This window comes from Coturnix japonica, chromosome 2 (assembly GCF_001577835.2).
Source record: "Coturnix japonica isolate 7356 chromosome 2, Coturnix japonica 2.1, whole genome shotgun sequence".
Classification (NCBI taxonomy): domain Eukaryota; kingdom Metazoa; phylum Chordata; class Aves; order Galliformes; family Phasianidae; genus Coturnix; species Coturnix japonica.
The window spans coordinates 94,739,596-94,766,976 of NC_029517.1; the positions used below are offsets into that span (position 1 = coordinate 94,739,596).

A 27,381-nucleotide genomic window follows, 5' to 3' on the forward strand; every position below is an offset into this window, starting at 1 on the left:
GATTGTTTGGGGGGGGAAAGGGGGAGGGACGGAGGGGGAGGACCCAGGGGTGTCATTCCCTGGGGTTGCGGGGCGCTGCTGGCGTCCCAAGTTTGGCTCCGGTGCTGCTGCTGAGGAGGTCGCTTATTATTTCTATTACTCCTCCCCTCTTTTTTCCTCTTTCTTCCTTACTCCTTCGTATTCCAAACTACCTGCCGAATTTACCAGCCGATGTTTTTCAAAGGCTTTGGCCGGCGCTGCGGTCCGCGCGTCCAAAAAATATCAGCGTGCTTAACGGGAAACGGGGAGCGCTGCTGAGCGACCAGTCACAGCAGCGACTATCAGTGCTGGGTCAGTGGCGGAGCTGGCAAGGAGCTTCCCTCGCCCACAGGTCACTGAGCAAAGTTGTTTTGTGTCCATGCATCGCAGCTCCCATCCTGGGACATAATAAGGGGAGGATTTGTAGGCATTCCTAGGAACGCAACCTCGCCAAGTGTTGATTCAAAATGGTGCATTATTTTAAAGCACCTTATTTTACACTTCAGCTTCCAAGAAAAAACACTCTCAGAGCCTTTTTATTTTTTTTCTTTCCCTCCCCTGCTTTTGTTTAGAAAGAAAACAGCAGATTTGCTTTTCCGTTTTACCGGGGACACTCGCACGATGCTGGTTCCACGAGCTGCATAATAGCAAACACCGGGGACCGGTACCGCGCACCCGAACCGAGCGCCTGCCGGACCGCAGCTCTACAGCAGCCCCGAGCCGGGGAGAACCGTGCCCACCTGGAGGCATTAAAAAGCAAACGGAGCTCGGGTGAGGAGGGACAGCCCCGACAGGAAAATCAGCCCCCCCCCCCCCCCCACCTTTAGCCCCGCGCTTTCTTAAAGTTGTAGCCCATGAAATTGTATCGAAGCCAAGAGTTGTGATGAGCAATAAAGGAGGGAAGAGGAGTCTGGTAATGCGGTTCTGGATTCAAACGCGGTTTGGGATGGAAGGAAAGTGAGCAGGAAAGCTGCTGCTGCTGGTGTTTGTGCTTTCATACAGCGGTGAGTTCCCCGAGTTTGCACCTGATAGAGCACACACTCTTGTGGCTTACCCTGAGCTTTTGCTCGGATTTGCTTTTGAAACGCTGACTTTCCCTCAGTAACAGATTCCTCTTTGTATTTTCGGGTAGGTAGACATATGAATAATAGCGTTAATTAACTATGCTGTTTGACCATTTCTTTACTCTCACAAGGATGCTACAAAATGCAAAGCATACCATGTAAACAATGCCACAAACAAGCAGTCCAATGAGCATAATTACCCATCAGCTGGAGGAGACCGGCCCCTCTTACTCCCTCAGCCCATCCATCCCTAAGGCCTGGCTCTGTGTTCTGCCTGATGCTTCTTATAGCTCTGTTACTGCCTTTAGGTTTCTTAGCAGAAATACTAACCAGGGGAAGAAAAACTGCTCTCGCCAACATTGTTTTACTGAATCTTTTAGCCTTGAATGGGTTTCTACTAACCAGGTGGCTTTCTCCTATTACACTGTTGTAACCAGAAGTGTTCTGCTCATGGACTTTCCTGGTTCTGGGTGCTGTGATCAAGAGAATCCAATAGAGCAGGGATAGGTTACACTTTCTGTGGTATAAACTCTGCACAAAATCATGTTAAGAGTGAGAGCAGAGCAGAGCAGAAACCTGTGAGTTGCTCATGAATATAGATGTCTCCTTGGGGCTTCTGCTATTCTTCTGCAGCATGACCCCATAGAGAACAGCTTGTTTCAGAAGTAAAGTAGTAACAAGTGGGTATAGCTGGGGTTTAGGAGTTAGAACTGGTGCTAGATTAAGATCATCAACAGAACTGACAACTAGATTGTGATCATCAGCCCTTTTCATATATATCATGCAAATGGAGACAATTTCTGGCCAAGATTCAAACAAGTGATTTAGAGCTCATAGGGTTTATCTCATAACTCAGCCACAGATTGCATTTATGAGTGTGTTCTAAGCAGTGGAAAAATAATGGACACGTTAACATTCAACCTAGGAGATCTCAAGGGCTTCCAGAAAAACCTTGTTAAAATTCTATGATTAAGTTGAAGAGAGGATTAGGGTAATTCCCATGTTAGTCATGGAGTTGAGTCTCTCTTTCAACTTGTCCAAATTAATTTTCGTTCCTAAGGTTCATAAAAATTCTGTAAAAAAAGAAAACACACAAATGTTTTCAATTTGGAACATAGTAGAGAGCTCATGGCTTCAAATATTTTGAAAAATAAAAGAACTTTTCCCTCGTGGGCTGATCCATACATTTAATCTGCCAGGTACTGCCACTGCCTCCTTCCTCAATTCAAATTAAGCACCTTACTGACAGTTTAGGCCTTGATCTGACAAACATTTATACATATGATCTCAGAAAATTCCATTGTACTACACGCTGCATCCCGCTGTTCATATGCCTACGTATGTACAAGGTGGAGGCTATACTGCATTATTTAGAATTAATAATGGAAAGATAAATACAACAAACAAAATGACTAAGAGTATATTAATTTACCCGCGTTTCTTATTTTCATTGCATACCGCAAAATATCTGTTTGATAAAAAAAAACAACAACAAAACCAGCAGCAAAGCACTAATTAATAGTTCCCTCTTTCCCTGCAATCCTGATTACTTCTGAAAGCATTCAGTTCTTAGTGCAGCTTTATCACGATACTGGAAATAATAGGGGTGATTTCTTACTATGACACAAGAAGGCTGCACATACTATGAACTAACCAGGATTTTGTGCGTGTTTCTCCAGCCTTTCTTGTATGAAGACTGTGCAAGATATGGAAAAGTATCTAAGGGTGTTGCAGTCTGTGGGCTGCTCTGCTCAAATTGGAAAGTGGTCTTGGTTAGGATAAAAGCAGCATGTAGCAGATGAAACTGTATGTAGCAGCTCCACTGTAACTCACAACATCATTAATCTCCTTCTGTCATATGTATATTAAGTATAATGTATATGATTTAGTGAAAGAGGATGTGTTTTCTTCTTTTTCTGATAGCTAAATCGTAACTGCCACCAGTTATATTTGTGTTAATTGCTAGTACGTTTTGCAAAGGATTTCTCTATGGAGAAGAAGCTGAGCATGTGTAATACAGCTGATATACTACATATTTGCATACTGTATAATTTGCTTTATGTCTATACCCTATGTTTGATGATTTGGGAATCAGCATAGCCAAGCTCATTCAGCATCACTGCTCAGTGCCTGCAAACTCTTCGGTCTGGAGAGCTTCTATTGAAAATCAAGGCAGAGGAAAAGATCTTATGATCAACATAGCATCTCTGTTTGGTCATATATCATATATAACAAATAATTATCTTTCAGAACAATGTCTTTCCTTAATAAAGGGTTGTGATAAAGGATTGAAAAGATGATAACTTGTAAGAATGGCATATGATGATTTCTAATCATCACAGAAGGAAGTTTTACAGTTTCATATAACTGTTTCATTAGACAGAAGGAGTCCAATAGAAGGAGTAGGACTTGCCTCTTAAAAAGATGATTTCACTAAAATCAGTCTTTCTTTCTTATTTATTTATTTTAACTTTCTCATAATTCATGTATTTGAAGTGAAATATCTCCTTTTTCTTGATCAGACTCTTAATGAAATCACGTAATCAAATCTCAGGATCAGAAGTGTCACCTTTTTCAGACTCACATAGGCTGCAGAGTCCCAGATGTCCTCCTCACCAATAGCCAGAATTCACTGGCAGAACACCTGTTAGTTTCTCTAAAAATTAGAAAACACTCAGAACATAAATAAATAAATAAATCTGACTTCCAGGTAATTACAATTAAGGAACTGGAATCCCAATCATTTATCGTAAGCCAGCATAGATAATAATTTGATCAAACGAAAATGTAATCCATGTCAATTGTCTCTTCTGTTGAGCAGAAATTTCACTAGCACCTACAGTTAAATCTGCTTAATATTTTCTATCCCAAAATCTTTGCATTTACCTTTCCCTTCTTTTAGTTAACTGGATTGAATTTTCTGTGCTGGTCAGCTGTTTTGAGCCAAGTGATTTTTGAAAACTTTAGGAAAAATCGTTTATCCTTTTTGAAGAATGAGATCAAGGAAAATATTTTATTTTTGTTATAAAATTGTTATTGCCATCTCACTGAGGGATTTTACTCCCAGGCTCTGGAAAACAGACTTCAACTTTGGAAGGAGCCTAGTTCTTATATTGAGGGTGTGCCTTCCTTGGCCATTATTAAAGCTGATAAAAATCTGGCATTGTTGCAGGTCTGAAAATCATGTTGTATTTCAGAGAAGTTTCCTATCTGTATACCCTAAATCTGTCTGCATCTAATATGCCCCTTATTCTCCCAGCAACCATTGCATTGCAGAAATTTTGCATATAAGCCATTTTCACTGAACAAGTGAGCATACGCTATTTGGAGACTGCAGGAGCTTCTCTGGAGTTTCCAGGAGTCTCTGGTATATTGAGTGGCAGAGAGATGGTAGGGACTCTGTTTTCATATCCTTGTTGCCCCCCTCTTTAAGGGCCCTGACAGCACAGAGCTGGTTCTGACTGATGTCTCAAAGGAAAGCTGAAGGACTGAGACAATGCTTCTCTTGGAAGTGGTACTGGAAATAAAATTGCAGTGCTTTAAAATTTACTTAGTCACAAAATTACAGAAACATATGGCTTCCTTCAGTGAATAAACTGTTTTCAATATAAGATGTAGTTGCGCTTCATAGGTATCTCCTTTCGTAGTGGATTATAATAGTGATAATTATGTTTATCATAGGAAATGTGAAATTAGAATATTAAATGGCCCAGCGTGCTATTATAATTGGTATCCTGTTGATACCTTTTTCTGGTTTGAGGAAAGAAACTGCAATTACAAAAAGTGATTTTTTCAATCACAGTCAATGTTCTCCAAAGTTGGAGATTAAAATACATATTGTACATGGTTTGTTCCAAGGATGAAAGAAGTTTAGAGCACTTAGAAAATTAGGAAGTTGTAGATTCAAAATTGTTTTTATTGCCAGGTAGATTGATAATAATAATGCTCTCATTCAAAGTATTTACAATCTGGCTGCAGAAATTCTCTCCAAGTTAAAATCTGACACACAGTGAAATACCCATGCTGCAATATTTCACTAATTTTCAGAGAGATATGATGGTTTTAAAAAATCATTATTTGGAATCATTTTTACATTAGTAGGACTTCTAAACGGCTTTCTTCTCTGATGTGACATTTTGGAGATCTTTCTGTTTTGCACTAATGAAAGTCTAATATATCCCTAAATGCTGTATAAATGGACATGACCTGGATCATGCCTGAACTCTGGGAAGTCTTTAAGTGTTTATTCATGGAGGAAGGACACTGTCCTTTGGGAAAAGGGGCCTGGACCCCTGGAAGCCTGCAGATCTGGGGTTTGGGCCTCATAGCTTCAGGCCTTTCCAGCGGGAGAGATGGTGAGAAGTCTGACATCTGTGTTTGAAAGTGGGCTCTTTCAAATAGAAAGAGCTGTTCCCATGGCACCGTGATGTGTTACAATTCACAGCTGTCTACACCTGAGAGGCCTCCATCCCCATAGCTGAGGGAACTTGCTGGTAACCCTCCTCACTAGTGTGCAGGCTGCCATGTTTGATGAAACAGGAGTTGAACCGTGCCCCTGAAAGCTACCAGGCAGCTGATTGTTGGTTCCTTTTTGTATATAAAAAAAGAATGATAACTGTGAGACCAAAGGGTAGGAGAGCTGTTTTGATGAAGGTGTTAGCCTCTGTGGCACAGGCACAATGCCTTGTGTTCCTTTGTGAATTTCCTACCTCTGCATTAGCAGTTAGAAACTTTTCTCTTCTGCTTTTCACTTCATGGCCCAAGGGAGCTGCAGAGTGCTCGTTGCCAGTGAAAACATGGCCCATATTTTATAGAGTTATAACAAAAGGATTTCTGAAATGTAAAATTATTATCATTGCTATTATCGTCATTTTTAGTCACAGCCCCAAATCTTTTTCTGTGTTAAGGAACACCATTTAGTACATGTGCTGATTCTGGAAAACAAAAAATAATAATAATGTAGGACTTCAGTTCTTTAGCTTTAAAATAAAATCTCTTCCTTTTTCTCCTCTGCTAATGGATCACATCAACTGTTTATATATTCTGAAGTCAGAGGGGACCGTTTTCATCATTTACTTTGACCTCATTGTAACACAGGCTTAAGAATATTGCCTGGTAATTTTTCCAACCGGGCCAATAACTTGTGGAGAAGCAGGGCATGTTTTTATAGCAGAGATGGAGGCTTGATTTAAAGTGACAGAACCCACCACAAGCCTTGTTTGTTGCAGTTATTTTTTCCCAGTGAATGTGTTTCTTCAGTGGAAAATCTCACCTCACAAATCAGCGACAGACGCATTTTTAGCCACGCCTGGGCCTTTCTTTGAAGCACTTCAGAGAGGGTGCAACATCAACTACTGCTATAACTAAGGCTGTTCACTGTTCCTGAGCTGCAGGAAGCAGCAGGGAACTCAGCAGGAGCTAAACACCCAAGCATTTGCTCTGATTTGTAGAGAGGCTGCATCCAGCACTGAGTTGTGTGCCGCTGCTACCTGTCCTGATGCTACCCCAGTGGTATCTCTATTACACAGCACTTACTCCACAGCCAAAGATAAATGGTGAAAGAGCTTATATGCCTCATAGGGCTTATCAGAAATTCTTTATGCATGTTTGTGATTTACTTTAAAACCATTAGATTGGAAATGTTAGATATCCTAGATTAAATGAGCAAAAGTCTATAGGATGACCTTTCATGTAATATTGGCCATAAAATGCTACTAAAATAATTGCTGCTTGAACTAGATACTTTTAAAAAAATCCAATTTTAATTTAAAAATTACTGGTGATGGAGAATCTAATGTTACCTGTAGTAAGTTCTTCCAGTGGATAGTTACTCTTCCCTTTAAAAATGTCTGTGTCATGACTAGGCTGCATTTATCTAACTTGTCTAATTTCCAGCCATTGACTCCTGTTATTTCTTTCAGCAATAAGCTGATGAGTTGCTTTTTCATGTTTCTGTTTCCTGTATAGAACTGCAGACCAGTTACCTTTGATAAGTCTGTACTTCTCTTCATTAAGCTAACCAAAGCAAAATTCTGGAGTATTTCATTAAAACACTAGGTTTCCAATCATTTAATAAATGTTCTAGTTCTTCCCTGACCCTCTAATTTTAAACATGCTGCTTGAAATACTGGCGCTAGCACAGCACAGTGTGTTTCACTGGTAGCTGTAATCATTTTTTAAAAACAGAATAAAAGGTGTACCAGATTCCTGTTCAATATTTTCATATCAACAAATACAATGATCACATTAATCCTTTTGTCACGCTATTGCTTTGGTTATCAGTCAGAATCACAGCTTACCAAAATAGCATTCCACTAGCTGAAAAACACCCTGCAGTATTTGTTCTCAGGCATCTGATTTTTACAGGAAGAGCCCTCATTTTCCTTTGCACTGAAGCTTTTGTAAATACATTCCTTGCAGCTCCACTCCTGGCAGTCTTCCACTTCCATCCCACACTGATCACTTTATATCTCTCCGTATTTTCTTCTTGTACTGATTTGGAGTCATCATGACCAGACCAGACTGCCTTTAGAAATAAGGTGCCCTTGGGAAGCCAGAAGTGTCCCACTCTACTGCTAAGTAACAGTGAGTTTCCAGATCCATTAGAGCACATATGTCCCCTTTGATTCTGCCTGAGCATGTCCTGGGCTCCTGAAGAGAGGCATGTGTAATCCCACCTGGAGATGAGTCAGTAAGTTGTAAACATATTGTTGGAAGAAATCCCTCCAAATCTGGGCCTTGTGTCAATCACTAAAAAGTTGCAGTAGAGAAACTACTAGGACAAGAAGACTAGAACAGGTCTGATAATATTGAATGTGCTACCATTGTGAAGAGGTGGATGGTGTTAGCATCTATCCAAAGAGCTATGTGTTGTTTTCCACCAAAACACAAGTTACTTGATTCATTGCTGTGTATTTGCAAGGCTACATGCCAGCCTTTGAGATGGCGTAGAGTTTTCTCCATGTGTATTGCTTTGCCTCACAGCTATACCTTCCTAGTGCCTTATCTTCCGTAAGCTTCAGCCTGATCTGGATGACTTTGCTGAACAGCTTTTAATAGTTCTGGAAAGGATCTGTTGTTTTGGTGGCTTGTGAGCTTTTTGAATAAGCACCCATACCATGATTCATCCCCTAGAATCACAGCGCTGGCTCTTTTTGAGAGCCAGTGCTTTTCTTTTGTTGGGAAACAAAACATTACAGTTATTGTACCGAAGACAGTATTTTTCTGCATGATGGCCAAAAGCAAATTTCTAGCCATTGCTTGAGAATGCAGACGCAAGACTTTCCTCCCTTCCATACTCCATGAGAGTTTAATTTTGTTGTGTTTATTACTTTTTGTGTTTATTACTTTGTTTTCCTTTGGAAGCAACATAATGTTGACTGTAAACACTCTTCTCACTTTCAACTCAAGTGCTCGAGTTGCATGATTGAAGACAAGGCTGCAAAACTATAGTATTCATTCTGGTCTCCTGGTCATCTTTGCTCCTACAGAAAACAGGCAAATAGGGTTTAGATCTGCTGAAGGGTCACTTGTGTATGGAGGTGGGTTATGGTTACAGCTCACACCTGGATTTTGGATATATAGTTTTCCTCCAATAACTGATTTAGTTGGACATTGGAAGAGAAGATAACCCAGCATGTGATGCTTGTTGTAGTGACAGAGCCAGCATGAGAAACAATGAAAGAGCATTGGCTCATGGTATCATTAGTGCACTCAGCTTTTACTGTTATCGGGATTTCATAACATAAATGGACAAAATTACATTACAGAGACATTTCAAACTTGAGTAGAGATTTTTAAGACATTACTAACTACTTGCCCTTAAGCACTTACTTCAGAATGCTATTAATTTTGCAGTATATTTTACACTTATTTGTAGGTATAATAAAAAAGAACTGAAAGCTAAGGTGCACAAACTTCAAGGAAGAGAAGCTTTGCTGTGTCTGCCCAGATAGCTAGTATTTCTCTGTACTGTTCTAGCAGCTGGAGTGCTTATACAGTTAGGAGAGAGACGAGGAAAAGCTCCTGATAAAGAGCACCCTTGTGCATCTTTTAGGGCTGGCCTATTGCCTGTTTTGAATAAGATCTTTCTATACCCCAAGTAAGTCTTGTCTCTAAGTAGCATCCTCAAAAGTAAGAATAGCGTTGATTAATGCAGAATGCTATTAGCAACCACCTAATTACTCTTCTTTTATCTATCTACCCAAGAAATCCCTGAAAGTGTTCTTCAAACACCCAGATGCTATCACAGAAGTTCTGTGTAGGAGAAGAGAACCAAATATAGCTCATCCTCTCAAAAGAAGTCAGAAGAAATCCCAAGGTAGAAAAGTAGCTGGAAATACTATCCCAAAACTGTGGGGGAGGTGGGAAAGGGGAGAATAATTGTTTTTTGTTGTCACTGATACTATGAAGAAGGCAACATGATGTGCCTGGGATAGTTCTCTCATGCTGTAGCTTGTATAAATGGGGCAGCTGTCCTCCACTGAGAATCAGACAGATGACCATAGGAAATTAAAGAAGAAAATATCTGATTGGGAGGATTATTGAATTTGCTCTAACAGAGGGCCACAAAGGGACGGCTGAGAAGCAAATAGTTTCTTATGCCAAGACTAGGGGACCAAATAGAGGGAAAATCTCTGGAAAGAATCAAAATGAAGAAAATGAAAGGATAAAATGGCATAAATACACATCTTCAGCAGCAGGCTGAGCAGCACAGCCTTGAGATCTGCTGCCATATGTGTGGGAAGCATCATTTCAAGCAATGGCTATAGAAACTTCACACAGTGATCACTGTCTCCTTGTTTAATCTCTGCAGAATAAAACAGATCCTTTCCACACATCTACAGGGAAAATTCAGTGTTTAGTAAGTGGTTCAAAGACACCTTTCATTTTAAGACTTAGCAAAATGAAGCCAAAGTACTGTTTTTCCCACCAGAGGAACCTAGAGAAAGTACCATATGCTAGGGAAGAGAAAACAAAACAGATCTTTTCTACTGAAATGTGAAATCTTAATACTATTCTAATATCCAGATTCACAGGAAGCAGATACGCCTTTGGGCAGTGCTAGAAATGAACCCTAGTTCTTGGCAACATTAATGTTTCCACATTACTATTAGTGAATTTTCCTTAATGATTGAGGAGGCCTTGCAGCAAGATGAAAATTCTGCAGGATTTTGGCTTGCTATCTTGCTGAGGATTAAACATGTACAATCATGCTGAGTGCCCTAAGGGAATCAGAAGTGTAACCATACAACACCATTCATAGGTCTTTCCAAACAGCCAGTGCTACTGGTATGACACAACATCACTACTCCCCGCAGTATGTCCTTTTGCATCACTGCCCTGGTCCTTTTCACTGCAGGTACCTTATTTAAGCCAAGTAGAAGCCAACTAGGAAAAGCTGTACTATGCTCAGCCTCTTCCATGAGCCATATGACCACAACAGCTGGAGTTGCTCGGTACTGAATAGTGATATTCATCTGTTGTAAAATTCCAGTTGCATGGGCATTGTCCTGTTTGTATTAACAGGATTTATATTCACAACATTAATCAAGATTCCTTCAAGTTGTTCAAAAACAACTGGCAAAAGTAATGGATGTCACAAAAGCAATGACGAGAATGTTAGTCTCAGCTGCAGTTTGAGATTCGTATCTTCAGGGACAATCATGTACTATGAGAATAAAAGAAAAAAACCAAAACTGTGGAGGCTTGGGGTGTGTGGTGGAACATCACATCACAGTGCATCTTCCCAGAGTGCTGAAGGGAGCACTTGAAATAATGTGGTAATATGCATATGCGCTTACATTGCGTTAATGATGAGTCTACTACAAGTTGCTGTTGTAAAGTGATATGTATGCACTTGTGTTTGGTATTGCTATATAACTGAACATAGAGTGAAATGGTGAAGTGAAATGTTATGTACAGCCACTTAGTGGTGCAGCCTCAGGAGTGAAGTATTTTCTCAGGTGATTTTACTCGCAAGACTTTGTTTAAACTTATACCAAAAAGTATTGAAAAGTCTATTTAATTGACTGTTACAACTCCTCCCTAGTTCATTCTCATCTAAAAAGTGGATAAAGCTCTATAAACACTACAAAATTAAGAATAAAACTAAACTCAGTGCAGCCTACCAAAACCCATGTCAGTAAGTGTGCTTTACCTCACATTCTTATAAGACAAGCTCCCACTGAGTACAATTATGCTACATTATCCTAGCTATATGAATCTACATTATCCTAGCTATATGAAATTGTGATAGAGTACAGTGCCAATGCATATTAAGACCTATTTGCACAGATATAGCTAAAATTTAAACATTGCTAGTGTGAACTGAAGGACAGCGTTAGTTTTTGTTTATGACAGTAAAGAAAACTCACTTGTAATAATAAATTCAAACTAACCTCTTTATTCTATTTTTGTTAAATAGACTGCTTAGTGGAACAATCAGAAATATAACTGGCCAGCAAATACATTCAGCCATCTACACAGCACCCTAGTTTTATAGATCACTACATGTCTAAGAACCAGGTTTTTAATTTGTGGAGAAGCTTACAGAAAAGGTACAAAGAATATTTCTGTAGTTGTAACAGAGCAATTACATCTTAAAAGAAGTTCCCAAGTAAGCAAAAACATTGCATTTGTATCCTATTTTTAAGGTATTAAGCAGTTTTCTGTCAGGTGCCCTGCCAGCAGCTTAAACATGGATCTTTCAGTGCTGCTCGTGTAGTCCCAATGACTTCAGCTGATGTTATGACAACTTTAAAGCCAGGAAGGCTCCAAAGGCTTGGATAAAGGAGTCTGCACCTGGTTTATGTTGTTACCTTTATTTTAGGTTGTTTCACCTCCATCATAAAAATGTTACATTTTCATTAGTGTTAAATCAATCCCTGTATAGACAAATTAAAAATATCAGAAAATGTGGAGGCCATGAAAATTAAACACAGAAGTACCAGTTTCCTTTGACTCACTGAAGAAGCCTTGCTGTTAGGATGAACTGCCTAATAAGATCCAGAAGTTGCCCAGAAAAAATAACAAACACAGCAAATGTTTTGAGTGTGTACTAAATTGTCAATTGTGAATCCAGCTTTCCCTTGCTGAGGCACAAGCAATGTTATCTGCAGGGAGTGAGTCCACTGACTTCACTTGTCCTTAAATTTGTCCCAGTCTGAGTCTGCCTTTCCTCTGTCTTCTCCTGAAAGGAATGAACACTGTGCCCTCTCCTGTATTGTGCTTAACTGTACCATCTGCTCCTTCACTTATTTTCTCTTAACTTGTTTCTGCATACCTAAGATTTATCCTAATTAATTGCTGGAAATTAGATTACTTTCCAGAACTGTTGATTTAATCTCTTAGATTTCAAGCAAACGTTGCGTAAGGCACTTGCTACTACACCACTAAACACATACAGGCAAGGTGATCAGACCTCAACAGATGGCTGGTGTTAAAGAAAATAGGCAACACAAAGATTCATATTGTGTAGTCTTTTTTTAAAGCAAGGTAGAAATGGTGGATTTCTAGCTGTTAGAATGCACAAGCAATCAATATGTTTACAGAGGAAGATACAGAAAATCTAACATTCATTACTCAGTGCTCCAGCCACTTACGTGTGTGTATATTAATTATGTACTGTACTCCTGAAAACAAACAAGAGAGGAGAGGAGAGGAGAGGAGAGGAGAGGAGAGAGAGGAAGAGGAGAGAGCAGAGAGGAGAGGAGAGAGAGGAGAGGAGAGGACGAGGAAGGCGGAGAGGAAGGAGAGGAGAGAGAGGAGAGTCGGAGAAGAGGAGAAGGAAAAAAAAAAAGAAAGAGAAAAAAGAAAAAGAAAAGAAAAAAAGAACAAAAGAAAAAAAAGAAAAGAAAAGAAAAGAAAAGAAAAGAAAAGAAAAGAAAAGAAAAGAAAAGAAAAGAAAAGAAAAGAAAAGAAAAGAAAAGAAAAGAAGTACAATATGAGTCAATTTTCAGAGATTAATAATGCTGACAGTGTGTGTCCTTTTAACTGAGCACTCTTTTTCTCTTCAAGTCTCCAGCAAGAGGATAACTTCTTTAAAATAACAAAGTTAATTGTAGTTAGCACTGCAATGATAGGTAAAAGATTTGACTCTCTACAGGAGACCATTTTTTGACTGATAAAAGGGGAGAGATGTCTGACAGAATAATGGGATTAATTTTAGAAAACACACTAAGCTTTAGACATTATGTCCAAGGGCACTGACATGATTATTATTGCCTTTAAAGAAAATACAGAAGTTTAATTTTAAGGAAAACACTGGAAATACTAAGACAGTAGGCATTCAGTCGGCTTTGAGGACTTAATAGTTTAGTTAGCTTTGAAATTGTTGGCTGACAAGCCAAGTGTACATTTCAAACAAGTTATCTGGAGTTCATAATCTCAGCTTCTACTGGCTTTATTGGGAATCATACTGTTACTATCTTTGGTAATTAGTCTATATTTTCTTGAGCCAATTGTTTTGGGTACCACAAATTTTCCCTGTCAAACAACATAGGCAGGCAAGACTCAGGTACTTCATTGTACCGATTAAAGATGAAAGGTTATTCATGTTTCCAAGAACTTCCTTTGAAAGTGAGATCCTTATCACCTTGACATTAATTCATCTTCAAGCAATGTAAAAGGGTATTTTGTCATAAGAACACACTGCTGTTTGCAGAGAAGCAGTTGCATGGTCACAAACTGAAGCAGAGTGAAGATATTACAGGAAAGTACTTTGAATTTCCTGACCTTCACAGAATTAAAGTTTCAACTTTAATCAGTGCTAACACAGTTTCTCTTCCTTCCACTCTTTTCACAATACAGTAAAATTTTATTTTAATATTGTCAAGTGTGTTGTAAAGTCTCAGAAAATTGAAGTGGCAACTCTCCAGGATCTGACTGTGCTAAGGGAAGAGATAAATTATCTTTCTTGAAGGAGTGAGCAATTGCTTCATGTTTAAAACCTCTCTTCTATTAGGACTGAAAAACAAACACTTGGATTTTGCACTGTGACCTCCCTTCAGTGTCCAGGAAGAGAATGACTTAAGTGTTAACTAAAGCAGGCCTTCACAGAGGAGGAAGAGCAAAAGTAAGTCTCAAAAAAAACCCCAAAACTACCATTGTCAAAAGACATTTTGAGGACAGGTGTATTATTATGCATTACAGCAACTGAACTTTCCAAGTTTTGTTGTTTTAAGCAAAAGAGATGTTAGGAACATTTTAGATTAATATTAATATAACTTTTAGCTCTGGAACAGAGGGCATTTGTAACATTTTAAAAATGAATAAAATATGCTTCTGAGCAGGATTCTTGTCATACCAGAAATATTGTTTGTTACCAGACATATAGTTATGCTGTAGAATTTGTCTGTCTTTCCATATGTAATAACAGATTTCTAACATTAATAAACAGGAACCTAAGCAATATAAGCGCCTCTACACAGAACATTAACTGCAATACCAGCGGTCCTTTTCACTGTTAAATTTTAAATCTTCATTGCCAAATGCACATGAGACAAAATAAATCATTTTCTTTAACTGCAGAAACCTTTCTCCCCCAGATTCCTTTCTTTTCCCCTCCAAGACTTTTTCTTGCTATTTTAGTGGTAACATAACATGTTAGCTTCTTTATGCTGCAGTTTGCTGATAGCAAATTTTATTGTACATGTTAATATAGGAAAGCTACTAGAAAGTTGCTTGATCTTCTTCCAAGTTTTAAATACCAATTTTAAGCAGCAATAGTCTCATTCACTAATTGCTGTTTATTTCTTGCATGCTGCTGTATTTTTCCTACTCTTATTTTCTCTCTCTACCACAGCTGAGTGTTTTTAATTGCAGCACAGTTTTTCATTCTGCTCAGGTCAGTTTTATTTCCCTCCTTCTCTCAGCTTTAATAATATTTATAGAGAAAAATACTGGGTGCTGTGTTATTTTTGGCTTTTGCTAAAAGTAGGCAATCTATCCTAGCATTGTGATAAAGCCAAGGTTGAATAGCATTATAAGGGAGGTGTGGACCAAAACTGTAAAAGCTGCTTAGCTAAAATGCATTTTAAAGATATCTTCCTATTCAAGCAATAATTCTCAGTGTTGCAAGGTTGAGATCTCATTGGTAAAGGAAAAGAGAAAAAAGTAATTATCCTTTTTATGAATAGGGTAAAAAAGAAACAGAGAGGCAATATCTCTTTTTTTCTACTTCTGAGATGATTGCTTCTTGTTCTAGGTGCTTTAAAAATGAAACAACCATGGTATCCTACTTCCACATATTCTTCTCATGTCTTCTCTGCCAGATTCTCCTCCGATTTAAGCCTTCATCCTCTCCCTCAATTTTGACTTTTATGTCTATAAGTGTAAATAGGAACAGTAAAGTTTTTGCTTGTATTTCCCAGGTTCCTGGTCTCTTCAATCATCATAGAAGCTTTTCTAGCATGGCCTAATGCTTCAAGGGGAAAGAATAAGCATCCATGTCATTTTAGTGTCAACAAACCAAACTAGTCTGTATATTGTTCAGAGAAAGAAAACCTCTCTCAGCATATGTTTCTATATAACTCAGTGTGTCCATAGGACATTCAGCAAAATGGTCACTAGATAATCCAGAGAAAACCATGTTTGATGCATGCTCTGTGTTAATTCCCTCTCATCCCTTTCTGTCTTCTCTGTATTTTTTTTTCCACTGCATCTCTTTTAATTTCTTACACTTTATTCACAGTGCATTGAAATTCAAGGTATTCAAACCAGAATAACTCAGTGTTTGATAAATGAAGTAATAGAATTTGGGGTTTCTTTTTTCCTTCTTTATATCCAAAAGATATTAATGATGGTTATAAGACGCTATTCAGAGTTTTGCATGAAAGGTAGAACATAAGTGCAACATAATAATGAGCCTCTTAGCAAACCCCTTTTGACTTGTTTATATTATTGACTCTGCTTATCAGGCTCCTACTGAGTTTAGGACCTTTTTTTGTTCTGAGTACTATGCAAGCAAAGAAGATAAATAATTCCTGAGCTAATTAGGCTAGTTTTAGACTTGGCAGAGGGAGTGAAAGTAGGAATTTATTCTTCATTTTCAAGTAGGATGTTGAAGAAAGATTGCATACTCTCTATCCTTGAGAGTATTTTATCCTGATAAGATTTGGATTATAATAATGATACTACAAAAGATGTTATAATTGAGTAACCTGTTTAGACAGCCAAGGAAAAGAGGCTTTGTAAACTGAGTAGATGCTATCCTGGGCATTCTTGAATTTAAAAAGCCCCAAATTTCAGAAAAGTTGGTGAGGAAAACAGTAACTAAGGGAGGACTTTTTAGTAATCCACTATTACATAGTACTTGAAGCTTAATAAACATTGACTTATGCTGCTAGAGGTCTGGTAAGTGCTTAAATTACAGTTATTGTTGGAACGCTCTACTGAGGTTTTCATAAAAATAGACAACTTGGAACTGCCAGAGGAAGTTTTCATGGAAAGAAAAAAAAAAAAAAAAAAAAGTAACACATAAATCAATGTAAAAGGTTTTGTTAGTTGATTGAATAAATACTGCAGAGCCCCCATTAAGAGGCTTGGAAGCCTCTGCTACAGTTTTATATGAATTTATTGGCACATTTATGTTAAATAAGGCACTTTAATCCTAACTCTTTAAAATACAGTCAAGCTAGTTAGATCTTTAGTTCCTCTTCCATCTTCAGAAGATCAGGGAACACTCAGAACTCAGAGCTACTTACTGAGTGTATAAAAGTTGAAATTCCTACTTATCCATCAAGCTGGAATAAGGGACAGGTTTGCGTCAGAAAAGAAGAAAGAATTTGTATGATAGCAAAACAATGAAGTTCAGTCTTACAGTCTGCCTGAAATTTACCTTCATCTAATTGAGAATCCAACAGTAAATATTAGTCCCTTCCAGGCAGTAGTCTCTCTTTGAATCATTCTTCCCATCTCATCACCTGACTTGTTAGCAAATTTTGTTGGCACATATGCAGTAAACTTTAGAAACAGCTAAACTGAAGCTATGGTTTGCAAAGCACTGCTTGGAGGAGATAGGTACATTTCTGTCACTCTGTAAAGCTACCAGGGCAACTAAGTGATAAACCAATATTTCAACTATACAATCACTGATTCCCAAGTCTCTTCCAGATATATATATATATATTTTTTTTCTATTATACACTATAACTTTACAATTAAAATTAGGTGCAAGCAGCATACATGGGGTCAAAAGCAGATTGTTATTTTTTTCTTTTAGGGTTGAGGCAAGATAAACAGCAAAACTATTCCCTTTTCCACTGCCATCATCCTTTCATGTAGTCCATAGTGTGATCAGAAGTATTCTATCATCAATTTGATGTTTTTCTATTAAGGAATTATTATTTACATCAGCATCAATAAGATCTCCTCCTCAATAAATATTTTATGCAGAATTTTTCCTTAACTTCTGGATTCTTTAATGCTTGAACTGAGTAACTATGAAGTCCTGGATTAGTTATTTTCTTAAAGAGTTTTTCACTATTGCTTGAACAGTTATTTTGCTATTCTGACTACTGCAGATGTGTCACAGACGTCTGTGTACTATCTATCAAGTCTCATGCTGTTAAACCCTTGCCAAAATTGTCTTCATATTTTCCACTAATAAAAATCACAATGTAGAGAAATCGTCACATTTATAGTGTTAATATAAATAATAATCCCTTAAGACTTAATATACTGAAAGGCTGAATAAAACAGTGCTTTCAAAATGGCCAAGGCTATGAGCCACAGCCTTAAGGACTACTTTTTTCTTTTCACTGCTCTTTTTTTGAGAGCTTTGCCATCAATTCATCTTGTACAGAAAACAATAACTGCTCAACAACAAAGTAAAATTAAAAAGATTTTCTAACTCCTAAAAGAGATTGAAATATATTCAATCTTGAGAACATTGGTTAGCGAGCCCGCTTTACTCATGCCTTTTTCATCCTCCCACAGAAGTAACTGTAAAATCTGAGCTATGTAGACGCTGTATTACTCTGAGGGAAAAAAAAAAGTTTGTGTTTTGAGATCAGGTAGGTGTGCACAATAACTTTTCAATTCCATTTTGTTTTTTAAATATGCACTTATGTGGTGACATCCCCTCAAATGTACTAATATTACATAAAGAAAAGAGACTTGAGGAGATCTGTAATTTATTCTCAATAGGAAATATAAGATGTGCAGTCTCTAGGGAAGATGGCCGAAGGGATGAAAAAACTGTATTTCTTCCATTAAACAGATCAGTTGTATGTATCGAGAACAGTGTAGAGCACAGCTCCTCTACCAAGTAGTCCTGTGCAGCCTTTCTCTCATTTAAGCATTGTGCAATCTAAATGTACTATGGAAAACAAAGGGGAAAAAAGAGCAAAAAGAAAAAAGATTGAAACTACATTTGCCACTCCAAAAGTAATGCCTCCTAGTTTTTTTTTATTTTGTTTTTTTGTTTGTTTGTTTGTTTCCATGGAAATGACAAGAGATACAAAGAGCACAATAACGTGATTTGGTAGAACAAATTCTCAGCTAAATTTGCACTCATGGAGGAGACCCACTGTTGCTGTCACCACTGCTGAAAAATGCTACTTGCTGCCTCACTTTGCTCACTTCTACTGATTAGTCTCCATAAATATTCAGCATGTCAGTGGTGTCAGTTTTTCCACACGAAGGAATTGAATGACACACCTTTGTTTCATACATGCCTCCATGTCAGACGCCATTTTGTCAAGCTGCCCCTCTGCTGCCATCTGTCACACAGCAACAGCATGTAATGGAATATTGGTGGGAAGGTTCACATAGAGGTATATCTGGATCAGCTAAATATATGGAACTGCATGGGATACCTCAGTGGGTATTAAGGTAGCTGGTCACTGTAAGTCTGCTATTTGTCATCTTTGAACTCGTGTCTTACCAGAACTTCCAACTGCAGGTGCAGTCAGAGCTTTGCTATCACGTAACTTGAAATCAAAACTAGTGCACAATTATTGCTATCCATTAAGTTGTCTAACACCTAACATGTTAAAACTACGAATTTCCCCACTTAGATTCTTTTAATTACTTTAAGTTGACATGATGCTATTTATGAATATTAATATGATAATACATATGAATATTCACACACTCCTACTTATGGATATTTGCATTATAGTAAAAGTTGCAGAGAATTTATTACCAGATGAGTGTGTTTTGGTGTTTCCCCCCTGCCGCTGAAACTGCTTTTCTGACCTGTTTTGGTTCATAGCTGAGGGTCAGCAGTAGAGTTTCCTGTTCTTTCATTTTTCTTTCTGAGCTTTCCAAAAAGGAGTTGGTCTGGTTTAGAACTGTACCTGAAGCAGTAGGCTGAGGCAGGGTATATTAGTGCTGCTAATTTGCCTCTGCGGCTGCTGAGCCAAAACACACTCACAACTTCCTACCTTGGAGTTCAGCCAAAATAAATCTGTGACTACACTTATCCAAGCAGATACACACTTCAACATTTAATTCCTTTTTATGAACATAATTCTAAAAAACATTTCCTCTTTTAGCGTAGGAAGCCACTATCTTTATACATGGCTTAGCATCATCATTGCTGAAGGCAGTGGGAAACAGGAGCCATTTTGAAAGACAACAAGTCTTTGTGTTTTGCTGAAAAAAAAAATTGTACTTCTAATGAAAGTAAGGTTCAGCTCTGTGCTTCTGTGTTATTTCAAAGGCAACTGTGTGCTTATTGTACTGCATCTATCCTAAACAGAGGCAAGGGTGGTGGAATTAGGAATGGTGAGTGTGTATTTAAATGGATTGTTGCAGAGGATTATGTGCTGGGCATGTGGTTCTGCAAGGAAGGACAGGGAATCATGAGGAAGACTAGGATGGACACCTCAGACACATGGGCTCTTTTGCCACCAGAAGTGGAAATATGTGCCTTTAAGAATCATTCCTTCTGTTAAACATTCATACGAATGTGAACATTTAGACAAATTCCTGAATCGTAATGCGAGGTTATTCCATGATTTCACTTGAAGAAGATCTGTAAGAGATCACAGAGGAGGGCAGTTGTGTTCCTCAGCTGTGCAGAACAACTGCTACACTTTTAGGATTAACTTTTAGCATATTGTTTGCATATATTTTGCCCTTAAACTGTATTTTGTTTATATTGTTTATCATGTTCATGGTCAGGTAAATACAGTGGGGTTGGTCTAACAAATTTGGAACAGGGTTTTCTATCAGTATCCCTTCCTGGGGAAGACTGTGTTTTGATAAGCACTTGACAGTTTCAGAAACTGCAAATCAAGGCTCTTTGTCTAGGAAACAATAAAATCAATCACTTCATGATTTGTAACAATGTTTCAATTAGAAGCTTAAGTTAATTGAACCAAATCTTAAATAAATGACTGAAATTGTTGCCTGAATTGTTTAAATTGAGCTCAGTTGTAGAGAATATTCTTGAAATCTTAATTTTTTCTTGATTTGTGGTGGGAAGAGATTAGAAAATCTTGACCTCTCTTCATGATGATTAAACAGATTTAATTTCTAGCAGTATGAGAATACGTTTCAGTATAGATTTCAGATACATAGTGTCAACCTGAAGTCAATTTTACTGTAGTCTTCTATGGTAAATTTATTAACTGACACCAATGCATTAAGACTTAAGAGGAGGCCATATTGTAAGCTAACCACTGGTATAGACAAATTGTGGCTTAAATTCATTCTCAGTTCCTGTTCTCCTATTCACCTTCCAGTACTTCATTAAATGAAATTATTGGCATTGATCAAATGCAGTTGTAGCAAAAAGTAGTAATATTTGTAAAGGACATTATTTCGTGTAGTAACTTGCACCATAGTCTCACAGCCACTCCACACAGTCCCCTACACAGACAAGCCTTACCTCTGTCATAAGATTGCCCGTGTGTCTGAGGAACAGAACTAGAACAGAAGAGGAAAATCAGGGCTGTGGGAAGGGAAAACAGGTTAGATATGCTTGTGGTAGGCTACAGTACTGAGAACATGCTTCAGGATTATCTTTTTGTAATTATTTTTCAGAAGTGTTTGTAACTTTCTGTCCAGGTAGCAACCTGTAATGAATCTGTGATGGGACAAGAGGATGGATGACACAGAAAGCTCATTTTCCTCTGGGATATGATGGATGGAGAAATTGCTAGATCTACAATACCAAATAAATTCAGTAGAAAAGACACTGCAGAAATAAAGTTATGTAGAAACCTGACACAAGCAAATTCTCTATAATTGTAAGTCATGTTGACCAACTGCTGACACACACATTCAGCCAAAGTATACTCAATCATCACTGAATCATAGAGTCACAGAATATCCTGAGTTGGAAGGGACCTACGTGGATGATGGAGTCCAACTCTTGGCTCCATCCAAAATTTAAACCTTGTTTCTGAGAGCATTGTCTGAATACTTACTGAACTCTGACAGCCTGGGGCTGTGTGACCATTGCTATGTGCCAGTGCCTGACCATCCAAGCTGACGAAGCTCAATACCATCCCCTCAAGTTCTAATACATACATGTCCCTATACACATACGTGTCATGGCAAAGTACCCTTCATAAAGTATAGTCAGTTTATTTGCATGGTCTTTGCCAAGCTTAGGTTCAACTCAGTTTGACTACGCTTTGAGATAATCTGGTTGCCATCCTAAGTGATTAAGGATGAAAAATGAAACAGCTAAGTTTAAATTATCAAAAACTTAACTTTATCTCTGCATGTCTTGACTTCTCCATAAATGTGATACTTTAAATACAGGATTTCTTGATAGTAGTTCTTGTTTCATTTGCAATTGGAAAAACAACTGCTAAGTAGACATGTCCACACTGCAGATAACATTCTCATTCTTTTGCTGTGAACAGATCCCAATAGTTAGATAAGGGTATTTGGCATTATAAATTTAAAAGATTCATGATTTTACACAGTTCAGCTGTGTCAAAAGGGAGAATTCATGAAATATAGTTGAACAAATAGGAGAGAGGAAAAGGTTAGGAAATGATGCAGATAATTCTAGTGCCCCGACACAGGTGAAGCAGTGTGCATCCACAATCATTGGGTGCCAGGAAACTTCAGCATTGTCCTTTTCCCCATTTCTCCTGGATGCAGAAAGACACTGCAGAGAGATCATCACAGCTGTTTATGGGATACATAATGATTTAGAAACACCCTAATTAGGACTATATTCGAGAATATTTTGCATGGGTCCAAATGATTATGTATAGTCATAAACTGATGTATATTATGCATGTATGTATCAGTATATGTGTGTATATTTAGATAGAGACATATAGCCTAGTTAATTAAATATTTAGTATGGAAAATTGCTCAGCTGGATAGAGTAAAAATGACCAATTTGATCACAGAATTATAGAATCTCAGAGGTTGGAAGTGACCTCAAAAGACCCCTGCTAAAGCAGATACCCTACAATAGGTCGCACAGGTTGGCATCCAGGTGAGTCTTGAGTATCTCCATAGGAGGAGACTCCACAACCTCTCCAGGCAGCCTGTTCCAGTGCTCTGACACCCTTAACATAAAGAAGTTCTTCCGCATGTTAGCACGGAACTTAGTATGTTCAAGTTTTAGGCCATTACTCCCTGTCTTATCACTACACACCACTGAGAGGAGCCTGGCCTCATCCATTTCCCTCCCACCTCCTTTTCCATGTCATCACTATATACATGTAGCTTACTGGGTAAAAAACAAGCTTTTCTTTGGTCTGACTGTTGAATGAGATGCAGTTTGTTCTGGTGCATTCTCTGTCAGTACAAATACAACCTGTATTTTAGCTAGAGAATTTTTACTGTAAGTGGATAAAAAAAAAAAAAAAAAAGATGTACAGAATAGAAAGAACACAGTTAATTTTGTTGTTGTTATTTTTTTAAGTCACAGTCATAACAGGGAACATAGACTAGTGGATTAAAGAAAAAAAAAAACACACAAAAAAACCCAGTTAAAAAAGTCTCCTTTGATTTGTAAACTGAGTAGATTTAATCTTCAGATCACCAAGGGAAAATAAATAGAGTACATGATAGATGGAATTTTTATAGTGTCATTTTTTTCTGACCAGAGTTACATTTTAGCAGTTCTGCTGAGATGATAGACATTCTGGAGGAGTCTTATGCTTCACAGAATTTTAACTGCAAACCTTTATACTTAACACATATCTCCTAAGGCAAAAAGACACGTCCCAATCAACACCAATATCATTTAAACCTGCGTTGGCCAGAAACTACAAGTCTATGTCAGTTATGATTGCTGCCTGTTAATGCTGTCCTTCATTATTTTACCATCTATTATTTTACTTCTTGTTATTATATGCCTGTCTCTAGGTGCTACAAATGCAGCTTGCATTATCCAGTAGATGTAAAATGAAATGATATGCTAAAAAAGTGCTTTTGTTTCAAAGTTACTAAAACTTGTTTTAGAGATCAGACCTGTATGGGAAAGGAAAACTAGCAGTGGTACATAGAGATTTTAGGATATTCATTTGCTGCAGTAAGGCCAGAAGAATCAGGGGAGTGCGTGAGGGGTGATGAATTTTAGAGGAAGAGTACAGAATGAGAAATCATGGCAGAAAAATAAAATAACTGAAAAAGAGGTAAAAAGAAAGTGCAAAGCGAATACTGGCAGTAAATCCAGCAGAAGTGGTAGAGGAAGAAAGCAGATTTCCAGGGGAGTGAATAAGCCTTTAGTTATCCATAAGTGGTCCCATTACCAATTTAGAATTCATTACAAGCATTAGCATGGCAGCCATCAGCATCGTTTCTGGAACCTCCCTAAATGCTTTCTTTCATCCTTGTGAAAACCTCCAAAGCATAGCAATACAGCATGACTGGCACAGAGCCAATTCAGAGCTTCTCAGCTGCATAATAAAAATGGAGTTGTACAACCAGAGGGATGAAAAAGTAGGATCAGGCCAGGGTCCTCTGCTGTCACTAGAATGAGCAGAAATGGGATTAAGGAATGCCACAGGGAAGGAAACTGAATCCTGCTCTGGACAGACTTGTGTCCCTCTGGAGGGACCTTCACCTCAGACTTTCTGCTGAGCTTCGGCAGCAGGAGCAGCATAAATGGTCAGGAAGATCTCCAGGGCTTTGGCACAGCAGCCTGCTTTGCTAAGAACATATTGCTAAGCCAACTGTGCTACAGCTGGATTCCCTCTATTGCCAGTTGAAGAGCAAAAGAGGCCAACTGAAACACTTGATATTTTGGGAATAATAGAAATCATAGAATGATAGAATCATTTGAGTTGGATAAGACCCTTAAATGTCATCTAGTCCAACTCCCCTGCATTGAACAGGGACACCCACAGCTACATCAGGCTGGTCAGAACCCTGTCCAGCCTGACCTTGAATATTTAGTGATATCTCATAACGTGTGAATTGGTCTTCTCAGCAACAATAGCCAGGGAAGCAACAATGGAGATATACTGAGTTGATACATTTTTTTTAATGATGTTTATTGATGTTTAATGATGTTTGCCACAAATACTTCATTAAAAATATTAATTTGAACCAGTACTGTAAAATGGAAGAGCATCCAAAGCAAAGTGATACCCATCTTTTTAAGTTGGGCAAAATGCTTTGTTTTACAAGAAACACCTTTATTTATTCATTTATTTATTTATTTATTTATTTATTTATTTTATGTCAGCAGTAAGTGTGGGAGAAAAATGTAAAAGAAAACAAACCAAAAAAGCAAAAAACCCTAAAACAAGAGTGATGCCTTTAGCTTCTTTGAGATCTTCTACTCTTTGATGTGTCCTTAGAAGGTATCTGTGTAGTCTTTCGTAACTGAGACAGCACTGCTTTGGCTGTTTTGTTTTTCTGAGGCAATGGTTCCACTTTGCAGATAACTGAATAGCTCTTTTTCAAACAAGTATTGAATTTGCCTAAGACATTTGGAGATTCAAGCACAGTTACAAAGATGGCCCTACCACTCCAACATCCTTCCTGATGACTTTCCAAGTTGCTTTGGGGAAGCAATATTCTAATGGCATAATGTTTTATGAGAAGCTTACTCCTTCCCTTGTAAAAAGGAGCATCGGAGTTTGAAGTTAGCAGGGTTAAGCTGGCTGTAGTCTGGTGACATATCAGCAAGACGTCTGCACCATATTTTGCAAAAGAAATTTGTCCTCAAAACAAATCTGTTGTGAGCCCGTATGGCATCCTAGCACCAAAACCAAGTTATAGGTCCTATAGAATGGTGCTCTCTGTCTTTTTTCATTCTTGAATATTAGTGTTGGAAATTACCTAGACCCTAGTAAGAGCTGTAGAAGCAGAATACAGCTCCAGTACCTGAGGAAGGCCTACAGGAAAGATGTGGAAGATTCTTTGTAAGGTATTGTAGTGATAGAACAAGAGGTAATGGCTTTAAGCTAAAACAGGGTAGATTTAGATTAGGTATGATGAAGAAATTCGGTACTCAGAGAGTGGTGAGACAGTGTCACAGGCTGCTCAAAGAAGCTGTGGATGCCCCATTCCTGGAAGTGCTCAAGTTGGATGAGGCCTGGGCAGCCTGACCTGGTCCAGGGTCCCTGCCTTTGAAAAGGATTTGGAACTAGATGATATTTGACGTCCCTTCACACACAAAACATTTGATGACTTTATGATATTGCATCATGGTAAGGTTGGTCTAATTTCCATACTGAGTTTAGATATCAGTCTATGCCTTTTGATACCTGGATTGGATTTACACAACTTGCCATTAATTTATCCACCTGGCACCATTCTGTGACAGTACTGGGCTGAATGAGAAATAATTCGGACAGTCTTCACTGGAGATTCCATAAAGACCTCTTGACTTAAAAAGTGCAGAAGAAATCAGCAACTTGCTGGGTAAGCCTTACCTGCTGTCAGAGAGCAGATAGTACAGGCAAAAGCATTGGCTTTTTCTACCAAAAATACTGAGCTTGGGGTTGTTACTAAGCAGTAAGAAAAGAAGAGAAAAGCAGGGAAATGAGTAAAACTCTTGTGTGAAGTGGTGAGATTCTGGCAACCTGTAGTTTACATTGTGCTTATTGTGTGTATCTTCATTGCCTGAGTGCGTGTCAGCAGAAAAGGATGAGCAGGAGGACTCAGATGAACAAGGTGATTCCAAGGAGAGTCCTGCATGCACATTTTGAGTGTTATGGGAAATACAGTGAGAATAATGGGAGCTCTGGCATACTGTAGCTGATATTACTTACTGAACATAGGTGGTGGCCAAAAAGTCAGATAAAACAGTGCTAAGTAGAGCTGGGGATCAATTTAGTAAAGAAATGGGAGGACAATAATTTCAACCAAACCACTGGTCAGCAAGTAAAATTTCAGGAACAACATCCTCCTTAAGCAAATGGAAACAAGGTGGACCAGGGAGATAAAAAAAATTACAGTTACAGCAATTAAGCCTGGAAATGGCTACTTGAGAGTATTATTATTTTTGTGACTATTAGTATTATTGTTATTTGCCTGCACAAATAGAAATGATCAGGTACAAAGTATGTGGAGAACAGAATAGCAAAATATGGATTTGATAGCCAGGAGGCATAGCAGCAAAGTTCATTGCCTATGTACATTTTTAAATACCCCAGCAGTCCTTTTTTTTTTTTTTTATTACATTAGTATCTTATTGTATACAAGATGAGCCTTATAGGTGCCATGTACTTGTTAGCTCACTATCATATCATATCATATCATATCATATTTTCAGCTTATCCCGTCAGTATTTTACACACAAAAGTTGTATCTGTTGTAGAAACTGAAAACCTTATTGCAAGCCTAGCCTTATTCATTTTAGCTATTAAATTGACCCAGTTCAGTATAAGGTATGAGGCTTTTCATTATTTATTTGCAAAAGAAGAGTCTTATGAGAGGAAAATATCTATATATATAGAAATTGTATTTCTGTTTGGAAAAAAAGCTCATCATCCAAGATGTACAAATATTCTATACAACTAGTATAGCACATGGCAGAGTATATGTCTTGTCAGCTGTGTAGAGGTGTTCCCTGCCACTGCTTCTCGATTTTGGCAGGTCTTTCCTGTGCAGAAGAGCAAGGGGCAGTATTTTTGGAGACTACAAGAGCGCTCAGGGTCATGGATAACCTGGGAGGAGAGGCTCATCTATGGGAGGGAACATAGGGAAGAGGAAAAAGAAAGTTTTCCTTGAGGGATGATTCTTTCAGCTAGCTGACAACTTGCTAGGTCAGCCGGCCTTGATTCAAATGATGAGGGTATGAACAAAAAAGCTGGAAAGCTGTTCACTGTGTCCCAGCAGCTGGTAAGGTGAGGATGTCCTGTGCCCTCAGGCAAGGCTGCTGAGTACAGTTGGCCAAAGCCCAACAGTTTTCCTTTGT

At 38.2% G+C, this 27,381-nt stretch overlaps 1 long non-coding RNA gene across 1 annotated transcript in view; it reads left to right on the plus strand.

The window, feature by feature from the left end:
• The first annotated feature begins 9 nt into the window (after nucleotides 1-9).
• LOC107310116 overlaps nucleotides 10-27,381 on the plus strand; it is a 54,742-nt gene continuing 27,370 nt past the window's right edge. Inside the window, exons 1-2 of the long non-coding RNA XR_001553485.2 lie at nucleotides 10-1,022; nucleotides 14,047-14,157. This is a non-coding gene — a long non-coding RNA (uncharacterized LOC107310116). The remainder of the gene's footprint in view (nucleotides 1,023-14,046; nucleotides 14,158-27,381) is intronic.